At 39.2% G+C, this 12,942-nt stretch overlaps 1 protein-coding gene across 2 annotated transcripts in view; it reads left to right on the top strand.

The window, feature by feature from the left end:
- The window catches only part of CELF2 (CUGBP Elav-like family member 2), a 713,224-nt gene that overhangs the window by 160,457 nt on the left and 539,825 nt on the right, over positions 1-12,942 (top strand). Inside the window, exons 2-3 of one of the 2 annotated variants that reach the window (XM_073328796.1) lie at positions 2,511-2,553; positions 3,303-3,346. The gene's annotated coding sequence lies outside the window, so the exon portion shown is untranslated. The remainder of the gene's footprint in view (positions 1-2,510; positions 2,554-3,302; positions 3,347-12,942) is intronic. The other variant, XM_073328795.1, reaches the window with a different exon arrangement.

The raw sequence follows: 12,942 nt of genomic DNA, 5'->3' as shown, positions 1-12,942 counted from the left end.
TTCAGTCTTTCTAATTAAGTCCCATTACACCCAGTTGGGGTCACAATTTAGCCCTTATGTCGCCAGCTCATCAGTGGGGCAGAGGGAGATCTACTAAGTCACAGGCAAGTCTCAGTCCACCTTGCCTCGAAGGGCCAGCCAGCCTTTGACAGGTGATGATCTGTGGGCATCACAGCAGAAGTAGGTTATCATCTCACATCTTGATATGTGAAATGAGCTAGTGGTGTCTTTATTCCTAGCAGGCAGGTGTCTCTCACCTAAAACATTTCAGACATGGACAAACGGGTGGATTATTCTGGACTTTCGTCCCAACTTGAATTGCAGTGGTAAACGAGAAGAAAATGGAAATAGTGTGAACTTGATAAGATTGAATTTGTTGCAAGGTCAGGCTCCTAGATACAAATCGAACTATAAACATCAAAAGGAATAACACACTTTAAAGCCTTATCACAGATTCAGCTGATTCCAAGAAATATTTTATAAGCTTTTCAAGATATATTACAGTATGTACCCAGATAAAGAGAATTTCAAACCAAGTTTTTAAAAAAAATATTAATCCCTGAAAATATTGAAGATAACTTAGCATATTCACTGTTTTTGTTGAGGCTTAGAAAAAGCTTTTGAAGAGGCTTTCAAAAAGTACATATTTTTAATTTTTAATCCTCCTTGTACTTCCTGATTCTGGCTGCACATGGAAGTATCAGAAATAATAATCATACACTATTCTCAAGCTATTTCTGTCCCAACAAGAAACAGGGAGTATTAGAAATCCCACAAGAAAACTTGTTAGATTTCCATCTGCTCTTTATAACTTGAAGTTTAAATAGTTTGGCCTCAGGCCAGATGAAAATCCAAATCTTTGGGTGTTTGTTCATATTTTACCTCTGCATCTTTGGAGGTTCCTCCTTAATAATGCCTTGAAGGCAGTCTGTGAAGCCACGGATTTGAATGGAAATTGAAACAGGACTGTCCTCTCAAACCTGCTCTGGAAGGAACACAAGTCTAGGGTATATTAATGGGACAGTGTGGGAAAGCCTGTATTGTTACTGATTCCATGGCATCCCTTCTGTGGAGGCTTTCAGTCTCTAGTGTTCTCAATCTGGACTCGGCTACAAGTGTTAATTTTAGTTGTTACAGAACAGAATAGCATCTCTGTACTGTATTTAAGACAATAAGAGAAAAGAAAAGGTGAAATCCATTATAAATATATGGTATTGATTGGACAACAGTGACCATAGGAGGAGCCCAAAGATCTTTCCCTTTTCTCCTGTTTGAATGTTGTTAAAGTCCTACATCACAGCAGTAAACCTTCCAACCAACTGTTGGCTCACGGTTAGCTGGGACTCCATTCTTGAGTAGGGGTAATGCTCCTTTCCTGAAAATTAGGCACCAGTCTAGCTTCAGTGTAGACAAGGGTATTTACAGGCAGGTCTAAGTTCTCCTGGGAAACTTGGTGGTTTTCTCACACAGTAGCCTGCACTAAGCTCTGGGCAGCCTTGGTTAGTCACTGTAATGGTTGTAAATTTTGGTTAGTCCCTAGTTAAGCCCATGCCATGATACTTTGAACACTTAATGGAGAACAGGTCAGTGACAGCTCCCAGCAGCTGTTATATGATACAAATAATAGATTAAGTATATTATGGTATTTTAAAGTGTAGCTGTTTGAGCTGATAGGACTACACATCTAGCCGCTAAGAAAGCAAATAGAACAAGACCTACCATCTCCTAATGCTTTGTTCCTTGTCATGCTAATGGTGTCCCTTGCAATTTTTTGTTTCTATAACGTTAAGGTTGAAATGTTGGAGTATTTAGGTAGTCAAAGTAGTATTCAGGAACACAGATCTGCTTAATATCTTTCCATTCCCTTAAGCCTCAATCCAGCAAAGCACTTAAACACATGGGTAACTTTCACCAAGTATGAGGTCTTTTACTCAATGGTACCATCTGTGTGCTTAAAGTTACACATGGGCTTAAATGCTTTCTGGGTCTACACAACTAATGATTTTTTATTTTATTTTATTTTTTGGTCCTGACAGTTGCTTAGAGCCTCTGGCATGCACAAACTTCTTCCCACTGACTTGCATATGTACATTTAAGGGATGTATCGGGCATTTAATTCCTGTCTTTGTGTAGTCGAATGCTTTATACTTTCATCTCCGATCTACACTGATGTTTTTGTTAGTGGGCAGTTTTCATTCTTTGTGTACCAAAATGTGAACATACCAGCTGCATAAACTACACTCTCTAAACAAGCTGTTTTATATCGTGATGAGAGTGAATCCTTTTAAACCTAAACTTTTACTACTTTAGGGCCTGATCTTGCAATCCAATTACAACATGGGACCTCAGTTGCTAACACTGCTGTTATTCAACTGAAAGAATGACTTGACTGGTTTTCTACAAAATAAAATGAGGTGCTAATTATGTTAATATAAATCAACAAAATGTATCTCTTAGGGTTGGAACATTATTTATTATCTTTAATTTCTGTTCACAATTTTGTTTATTAGGTCTGCTGATTTAAAGATCTAAAGGTGTTAGCTAATTGAATAGGTAAGAATCAAACTTTATCTAGCTTTAAGATTCACTGTTTTCATAAGTCATCCCTTTTTCTACTATTTATATTATAGATCTAAATTATCTGATTTTGCTTCCAATTTTTATATTCTATTTGTTATTCATCTTATGCATTCTCTTTGTTAATGTGGTATTTTATTGTTTTCTTTTTGGCATTTGTTTATTTCTTTCATATTGTGTTATTGCTTTTTTCTTGTGTTTTCATTTCTAGTTATTTTCCATATTTTAGTTATTAAATTTTCAGTACAAAAAAAAAGATTGTCAAGAACATACCACTAATTTATTTTGGTCAATATATGGAAACACAGCAGGCTCATGTATTTTTAACTACTGGGAAGCAGGAAAAGGTATGAGCTAAAGAAATTACATGATAACCATTCAACACAAAGTTCCTAATGCTTGAACACATTCTCTATATTAATATTTGCTCCTGCACACACACACACCCCAAAATGCCCAAATATACACTTAAAAAAGATAAAAACCGAGCATAGTCTTTCTGTGATCACATGAATTTTATCAACGTAATTACTGTATAGCTGAAATGAAATCTGCTTCCTCTAATGTATTATAAAGCTGCAGTTAGACTATATTTATTGTTTCTGTAACAAAGCTTCATTAAAATGTTCAGGGGTTCAAAGCCCAGAAGATAAATTACAGGTAATATCAATAGTTTACTTGACCACAATTTGGTAAATACATAAATCTTTTTCTCTTTTCCTTAGATATTCAGCTGAAAACTGAAAAACAACTGAAAAACAAGGACTAGGTAAGCGATGATGATAAATTATTCCTTCCACTATCATATTCTATTGATAGTATTTTCATTCATTAGGGTTTTTAATTTGTTTTGGTTTTGTTGGTTTTCATACTTGCTCCTATTTCTTTAGAAAAAAATTCATTACAGTTCAGATTTCTTTCTTGTCAATATTTTAATCCAATTACATTTCTCAGTAAACAAGCATTCTTCCTATCTATTTGTAATGAACTACAACCAGAAGTGATTTTTGATTTGACAAGCTAATTTTGAAAGGACAGAAGGAACCAAGCAATAAACTGGATAAAAATAATAATGGAAGATACCTTGTTAGATGACAGATAGAACAGATTAAGAACATGTGGTAAATAGAGGAGATACCTACTGCTAAGATATATAAATAGGCTTTGTCTTATTTATTTATTATTTATGTATCAGTTATTTTTTAAAAAGCAGCTTACTTGAAACCATCTAGCTACCTACACAGCTGTCCTTTATCAACATATGTTCTTAATACTGTTTCTCTCTTCTTCATCCTGTTTTAAATTAAGCCCCAGTCCTCTCTGCAGGATTGCGGTGTTAGGTTGTAAACTCTTTGGGATTGGAACTTTTTATTTTCCATTTCTACAGAATCCTCACTCTGAGGCCCTTATCTTGTTTATGACCTCTAGGTCCTATCCAAACACAAACAATAATAATAAACAGTTTTGTTAGGAAATCTGCAAAATGGAAACAATTACACAGCATGTTGTTCAGACAGTAAGAACCTAAATAAGCCCCCAGTTTGGCAAAACAATTAAGTGCTTACGTGCTTAACTTTAAGCATGTGAATACTCCCACTGAATTCAGTGAGATTGCTCTTCTGCATACAGTTAAACATGTGCTTAAGTGCCTTGCTGAATTGGGACATTAAGTATCATCGCCTCTTCAGTTTGATAGAATCCTCTTCCGTTGGAACCTAAGAGCCACTATCCTGCGAGTTGTATGTATTTTTGTTATTGTTAATGGTTTGTCACCATGACACACATGACAAACTTGGGCATGCAGGGGTGAAAAGTGGAAGTTCTGAATTTATGGCTTAAAAATATCAAAATGAAAATCTCCTTTAATTTGCAATTAAAGCTGGGTTTGGGACACTAACAAATACTCCAAAATAACATAAAATTCTTTCCCAGTGTCTGCTAATTCTGGATCTCCGCAACAGCAATGCTGACAGGAGACAGCTGCTTTCCTCTTTTCCCTTGCTTCCTTGTCTGCTACGGGAGAAGTATCACACATCTTTAACCAGTTAAGCAAGCTGCAGAATGCCCCCCAAACCCCTCCTCTCCCCAAACCATGTCTTCCCTTCTTAATGACTGCATGAAAAAACAAGTATCTTAAGCTTTTAGTCTCTTGTGTTGCTGAAGTCACTGGAAGGTTTCAAGCTTTCCATTTGAAACTGGCTTGACTGTTTTTCAATTGCATGCTCTCCCCTCTCCTTCTTGCACCCCACCTCCTCCAATGAAAAATTCCCAAGTGACAAAAGTTAACATAGATATTTGTTTTAAAAAGCACAAGTGTTATACAGCCTATGGCTTTTTGGACAGCCATGTTCAAATATATCCTAACACCCCAGTCTTGCAGTCACATCTGCAAGCATAGACTCCTGAGCCTGTCTGGAACCTCATTGATATCACAGGCCCTATGCAAGGGCACAGGGTCTGTGCCAGCAGACCTCATTTCAGGATTGGGACCTTAATTATGAGTTATTAACATTAGCACAGGAAGGGGGAAATTAAGGACATTTCTTTCAACAGGCATTGCCTCTAAACAACTGACTAAATATTCAATGACTTTATAGTCATGGGATATATCTATTTTCCCCACCTTTCTCCATTTTTCCTAGTTTGCTTTGTTTGCTAAATATATTTTGATACATTATTTACCCAGCTCTGTACCCTGAAGACATTTGTGTGGCTGTTTCCCTCTGTTCTTGGAAATTCACAAGTATATGACTGGAGGGAGGTAGCTGTCATGTATGCTTAAAAAGAGTTAAAGTGATTTAAGGGAGGGAAATTTTGATTCACAGTGAAGTCCATCTCTTGGCGAGGTTATGATTCCCTCTTGGTTTACACCTCAACTGGAGTAAGATGGAACAAAGGGGAAAGCCTTCTCAGAAGCTTGTGGCCACTGAAATATAACAAATATAAAACAGAAAACAGTGACTAGCAAGGTTTGAGAGTGGTAGCCGTGTTAGTCTGTATGAGCAAAAACAACAAGGAGTACTTGTGGCACCTTAGAGACTAACACATTTATTTGGGCATAAACTTTCATGGGCTAAAATGCACTTCATCAGATGCATGGAGTGGACTATACAGTAAGGAGGTATAAATCCACAGCATATGAAAAGACAGGGTAAGGCAACTCCCATCTTAGCTTATGTCCAAATACATTTGTTAGTGATGAGCAAGATTCTGTATCTAATTGCAGTAAAAGGCTTGGTAATTTTTTTCATCCAGATAGTTTGGTTTTTTTAGTTGAATCCTACAGAACTGAATTGCAAGGGATAGGGCTTGATTCTCTTGTCTCAAATTTTATACTGGACTTATATAACTGATTTATCATCCTAATGGAAACAACCTGGTAAGGCCGTCAATTTCAGCTAACTGCTTGGACCAAATGGGCAGCAATATCAATGTCTAGAGGGGAAAAAGAGTGCAGAAGAAAAGTCAAACAAAATTAAATGAACCTGCTTAGCCCTTGTTATAGGGGAGTTACAATAGCATGACACTAACCACAGTTGCTTATGCTTAAAGCCAAAAGGTAAGCAATTAGTGGTTGAGTCAGGCCAGCTCACATGCAGTTAATTTGCCTTGTGTTCAGGATCTCCATTGTGTTTGGAGCAGGGAGGAATTTTACATAAGACCAGTACCATTGTATGTTTTAATGTATTTCCTTTTGTTAAAGCTTTTGCAGGTTTTCTTTATCCTTTCTTAGAAAATCATATATAACTCTCCTTGCGTAATCTTGAAGATATTCTGCATTCAAACAGTAGAGAAATACTTTCTGAAACTATTAAGAGGTCAAAGTTTGATCTCATCCTCTAATGGTATATTATATCATCGTATTTTATATCAAACAGCAACATTTACTGCTGTGAAAGACTCTGCAAGAACACTATGAAGTGAACAGTCACTGAAGAAGGCAGCAGCAGCTTAAGCAGGAACTGCTGCACTGTGGAGGGATAACTAGGGCCACCCTTCTCCCCAGCACCCAGACACTCAGAATTGCGCAGGGGAGACCCTCTGGGGCACTAGGTCCTACCCAGCACCCCCCTTCTCTTCTTGCATTTCGCCTTTGGGAAAGAAATTACAGGAAGGAGCCAGCAAAAGATGGTAGGGGCAACTGCAGAAGTAGCTTAAGAAGGGATCAATACACACTGATGTTGAAGTATTTGCTACAGTTTTGACTGGGCATTCTATTCCCCGTGCTGATGACTATTTGCTCCAACACCCTCCCATCTCCTCTTTCACAGTTTGTTCACCTCAGCCCCACCTGCCCTGCATTCCCTTCTCCTTCCTATCCTGGACAGTTCTCCCTACACTCCTCAATGTCCCCTCTCCTTTACTTTGTTGTTCTGTTTAGCACATCTCCTCGAACTCACACCCCACCTCCCCAACATAAATCATAGAACTAAGGGGATGTTTTCTGTCATCCAGTTGTTCATTGTTGTCTATTTACATTGCAAGCTTTCTAGGGCTGGGAATGTCTAGTACTCTGTGTTTGTACAGTACCTAGACCAATGGGGCCCGGATCTTGGATGGTGCCCAGGCACTAATGTAGCAAATATGATTAACAGGAAAATGTGATTGATGAGTTGTATGTGCAGATATGCTACAATGTATAATAACTTCTCAGTATACTATACAGAACAGGGCTTCTCAACTAAAGAGTTTGTCCAATGGTCCTCTCCCATTCAGAGTCACATGGACCACCTCCTCTTTTGTTTGTCATTTGTGGCCACTAAAGCAAACGGTTACACAGAAAAGTGATACTGAGGTATTTTACACTGTTTCACTGATGAGCTCCTGTCCTTGAGGATCATTCCTGTTCCCTCTCTTCTTATGTTCCCTCTCTTCTTATGCGAACCGGCTCCTCCTCCATGTTTCCAGCTGAGTTTACAGGCACCCAGGCTCTTCTTTGCAACATCCCTAAGACCTCTGGTGAGACAAGGAGGTACAGTCAGTGCCATTTGACTCACCAGCTCTCTGGAGACTACCAACGAGAGCTAAACAGACCACAGTCTGAGAATCACTAGTAGAGGCTACACCTAAGGTTTGCTAGTCAAACGGGTGCTTAATGCTAGCCCCCAAGGATGAGATCCTCATTCCCACTCCCCAGTCCCTGTATGGCAGGTAAAAGGGCTGAAGCTGCATAAAAGGTCACTAAAAGCCCCTGTTCCTCCTAGGGGTCGATTCCCCCCACTGCAGGCACTAAAGAGACAGCTGAAGACCCTTTTGCAAGCCCTGGCATAGGGGACATGCTGGCCAAAGCACTGTGCAGATTCCAGGCAGGGCTGCAGGCCATAGGATAGCCCAGGGAGGCTGCTGTAAATTTGACAGGCCCCCAGGGCAGACCAAGGATATATCCATACTGAAAATCACAGGGTGTGACTGCAGGTCAAGTAAACATACCAGAACTAGCTTTAATCTAGCTTTAGTCAGGTCCTGGAGCAGTGAATCTGTGGCAGCATGCGCTAGCCACCTGAGTAATTGTGTATGGCTTTACTGCTCCAGGACCCAAACTGTCTAGATTAACACCACTTGGGCATGTCTACAAGATCTGCAATCACACCCTGCAATTGCAGCCTGGACATACCCTAAGTCACAATGGGGGCCTCCCCAGCACTCAGAGCAACAGCCTGCATTTCAAAAGGGCTGGGCACTGAGCAGCTCCCATTGAAGTCAGTCTCTAACTCTCTCTGTGCTCCAGGGATTAGCAGCTGCTTAAAATCTAGTTGGAATTGAAGTTGGGTGGGGTCAGCAGGGCTGTGTTACTTTATAGTTATTTCTAGAGCTGCTGTTACCTTGGTATCCAAATCCAGTGTGAGAAAGTCATCGGAATGATGGGACTTGAAGGTCTGATGGCCTGCAACCTGTCATGGTAGAACAATAACGAATACTGTCTGTATCAGTAAACTGCCCAACATGGGTCAGGTGGGGGGCAGACAGGAAGAAATATAAACCATGTATTACCTTTGGCCCATATTGTTTTTACAGCCAGTTATTTTACACAACTATCATGACTAATACAGGCGTCACCAACACATTGCTGTTAATGGGGAATATTCTTAATGCATCTTTTTCAAAACAATTACTTGAATCCTATGTGAATTATTTAGAATTTGGACATTGAGGGCCTGCCCCGTGGGACATTCTTCTTACCGCGTCCTGCATTTGCGCTCTCACAAGACAGATGAGCACAGTCCCTCTGCTTCCGTCATAATGAAACCTCCGATTGATTTTTACATGACTTTTTCATATGAAAATCTGCACCCATGCCTTCCGTCAGGAATAACAAATATTCTTTTAAATGAGTGGCTTGTTCTATTAACAAAATACTAACTCATTCTACTGTGTTTGTTTCTCTCTTCCTGATTCCAATTCCTCATCCATCAGGCATCTACCAGCAGCAGCAAGCCAAGAGTTCTCTTGATGGCCTCGCTGATTGCACAGGAACTAATCTTATTTTGTTCTAAATGATACAGTCTTATAACTTAAAACCAAACATGGACAAAACTGAGCTCTTTATCTTCCCTCCTAGCCATTTCCCTTCCCCCATTCTTCATGTGCTCTTTCAAAGACAATACACCATTCTCCTTGTCACTCACGGCCATAACCAGGGTTGATCTCTGCCTCTCCTCCCTCCCTTTCCCCATCCAACCAAGCCAGGTCTATATCCTTTCACTTCTTCCTGCACAGTACCTCTACAATCAGCTGCTTTCTGTGTTTTTGCACCTGAAACTCCCATCCAGGCCCTAATCATCTCCGTTTCTTTTGTAACCTACTTTTCTCTGTACTCCCTGACATCCACATCACCTCCCTCCAGTCCACACAAGCCGCCGCCATGAAGAGCATCTTTTTAGCTGTGTACTTATATGTGTCCTCCTTTCATAGAAGTCAATTAATTTCCTGTTGCTCTCACCTTTTCTGTCTGCACTGCAAGCCAACACTATACTTATGGGACAGCAAAGAGTGTTGAACACCGATCGCTGTATATCTTGGAACATTATCTGTTGCAGGTTAGTGGCTTAGTCATTGAATTTAGTTCTGGTGAAAGGTGTCACATAGGATAAAGAAAGCAAGCTCTCCCTAAGTATATCCAGGATAATATGACATGAGCAGTAGCTATTGAAGATTCCACATATCCATCCCCAACTATGTGTCAACATCAAGACTGAAAGGATGTTCTGTTCCTTCTGTCTGTCATATCCACTCAAGCTGTAACAGGGACTATATTATGGGCAGGGACTATATTTTTGTTATGTTTTTACAGTGCCTAGCCCAATGGTTCCAGTTTCTAGATCACATTGTAATTAATAATCATAAAGATCAAGGACGAATTCTCTAGAAGTGTGAGGGTAGTTGAGTTTCCAGGCTTATTTAATGAAAGGCCTCACTGCTGATGCTAATGCAAAGAAGCCTATAAACTGATAAAATGATGCTGCAGATAACCAAACGACCCAGAATGAGTAAGCAATACACAGTGTTTGGATTGTCATTGGACGATCTGGCATGCGAAAAATGCGCACACCAATAAAATTCAGGCTCTTACCACTTCAGATGCTTAATTGCAATATTGAAGCTAGTGCCCTGCATTATATAGCTAAGCTGATTTATAATTTAGATGAAAATCAGGTTAATTTTTTCACTTCTCATATATAGTTCTGAAGTTTAGTTAACGTTCTAAGTAGCATAAATTATTTTTCGCTCTAATTTTCCTCTATTCATGGAGGGAGAACTATGATTTAATGAAACTGACATTAAATTATCAAACAATATTGAACAACCTAATGAAAATCTTAAGCAAAAGTCACTGTAAATTAGTTATTTACTATACTGACAACACAAGCCTTTGTAAACCTGATATTGTTCTTATGTAAACTCATGAATGGAGACTTTCTCAAATAAATTACTTAATAACATCAGAGAGTCATTGGCTGTGTAAATATTTCCCAGGGGCACACACTCAGTTTCCTGAATTTAAATGTTCAATAGAATTTCATATTTGTCACCTTTACTAACGAGTTTTTCCTTATGAAATCATTATTAGCATGAAAAAGTTACATTTTGTATCTAACTTCTTGAATTAATGCTGTTTAAAGACCCTGAGGGTCTGAAAGTTCTTTTACTGGAATGCATCATTTACATAATTTTCATAGCCCGAACACTTTCATGCTCTCAACTATGACTGCACATTGTCATTTCTTTTATGCTTCAAGGCAGCAGCTTTTATTTTTCCCCACACAAAACAATTAACAGAAAATAACAGGTAATAAACATACTTTATTTTTCAAAATTATATTAACAAGGAAGGGCCATATTTCATGGCTCTGCAGCAGTACTGTCTGCTAAATAGTAAGACAGCCTATGATGCTCTTGTAAGTTTTACACTATGAAAATATTTGATTAGAAAGGGGAAACAATTGCATTAAATGAGATCAGGAAGCTTGCCATCGTTTTCGATATGAGGCCTTTGCAAGCATGCAGCAGCATGGCCAGACTTTTAAATAGACTAGATGGTATTTCCTCAGACATTATATGGGCATAGTCCATCCCACTTAACATGAATGGATTAGTTACCTGACAGGGTTTTGCCTACCTGTCCTTGCTGATATAGCTTCCCTTTATGACTCCTCTGCTCCCTGAAACATAGTGGAACTTTCTATCTCTCTCAGTCCACAAGTTTCCTGACTTAACCAAAAATTTTCCTGACTTTGACCCATTTCTGGTTATTATTTATTATTTGTATTACGGTCGTACCTAGAGGCCCCAAATCAGATGTGGTCGGCATCGTGCAAACACATCATGAGACCCAGTCCTTGTCCTGAAGAGTTTCCAATATGTTGGTGCTACAGCTAGGGTTAGAACCCAGGATTACCTGGTTTACAGTTCAGTGTCCTAAATATTAGACCCTACTGCCTAATTTAAATGAATGTTATAGATAGTTAGGGATAGTTCAGGGGCTGAAGAAGGCTTGTTTAGGTGATCTGTTTGGGGACAGACTGTTAAGACTCAATTGTTAAGTGCCCAGATAGGTGCATGAAAAATATACTACAGTTAACACACTTCTAGATGAGTGCATTGGAATAATTTATCCGATCACTTCAAACCCGAGGAAAATTTTCCCCATCAGCTGCCTCCACCTTGAGCCAAAGACAATTTAAGAGAAATAATGCAGTGCAGTAGACATTGACTTTTAGAGCCAATCTGCTGTATCTCAGATTTCCCTCAGTCTTTTCAAGCTCCCACAAATATATGGTAGGCAGGGCTTTTTTTGGACTGGAAGAAAAAAATTGTCTATGTAGCCACAGAGTTTCTAGAAATTGGTCTAGATGGACATTGGTTGCACCCAGTATGGCCGTTCTTATGTTTTTAGATGACTAGATGGATCAGTGGCTCTTCCCATCCTAATTTTTGACTGTAACATATCCTTGGTATTGGTGATGTTGGGCCATCCCTTTCAGGGCAGTGTCAAATGCTGAAAAGAGAAGCACTTAATCAAAACAGAATTTACTGTTAAAAGCAAAATCCAAATTCTACAGATTCTATAAAGTATGAATTATTATCCAGCACAGATTGCTAGAAATGCCTTGTGGCTGGTTATAATGGGATTGGTAGGTTACTTGCTATGTGCATGCCAAAAAGAAGGTCAGACATCCATGTCTCGTCATCATCAATCTTTCCTCTTGCACTGGCTGAGTCTCATTACCCAGATGCTTGCAGAGCTTTAGTGGCCAGTCATGCCATCCAAATTAGCATGTGCCCTTTTAATTGTGTCCAAACAAACACCAAAGGTCCACATATGTTTTTTTCTCCTGGAAAACTTCATAAAGAATGTTGTGTAAATAGTGAATGTCAATATCCAGATGGCAACAGATTTGAAGTGATTTTAAGCCACTTGCTGCCTCCTAGGTCTTTATGCTTGTAAGTTGTGTGCTGGGATGCTAAATGAATCCAGATATTGATTTCTCTTGTGTTTTGCATGGCAGCATGCAGTGATTTAGGGCCTAATCCACAGCTCTCAGAAGTCAGTGAAAAGACTCCAATTCACTTCGGTGGGTTTTGGATCAGGCTGTAGGTGAGTCTCCATGCAGCATTACCCTTGCCTATTGAGGACTCTCAACCAAGGCTCTAGCTGCGCCCTGAAACATTCTATAAACATGTCATTTTTGCTTCCATTTTGCAATATGCCTTAGATTCCTGGTTCATTCCAGTGACACTGGCTCCAGGGTAGAGCAGGCATCCCCAAAACTCAAATGAAAACATGTAACTCAAGTTCTCCATGTATTAGCAGTGTTTGGCTAGTTTAAATATTTTTTTAAAAAAGACCTTGCATTGAATTTGGTA

This window comes from Lepidochelys kempii, chromosome 1 (assembly GCF_965140265.1).
Source record: "Lepidochelys kempii isolate rLepKem1 chromosome 1, rLepKem1.hap2, whole genome shotgun sequence".
Lineage (NCBI taxonomy): Eukaryota > Metazoa > Chordata > Testudines > Cheloniidae > Lepidochelys > Lepidochelys kempii.
The sequence above is the reverse complement of the archived record's forward strand: the minus strand, read 5'-3'. Positions and strand labels throughout refer to the sequence as shown.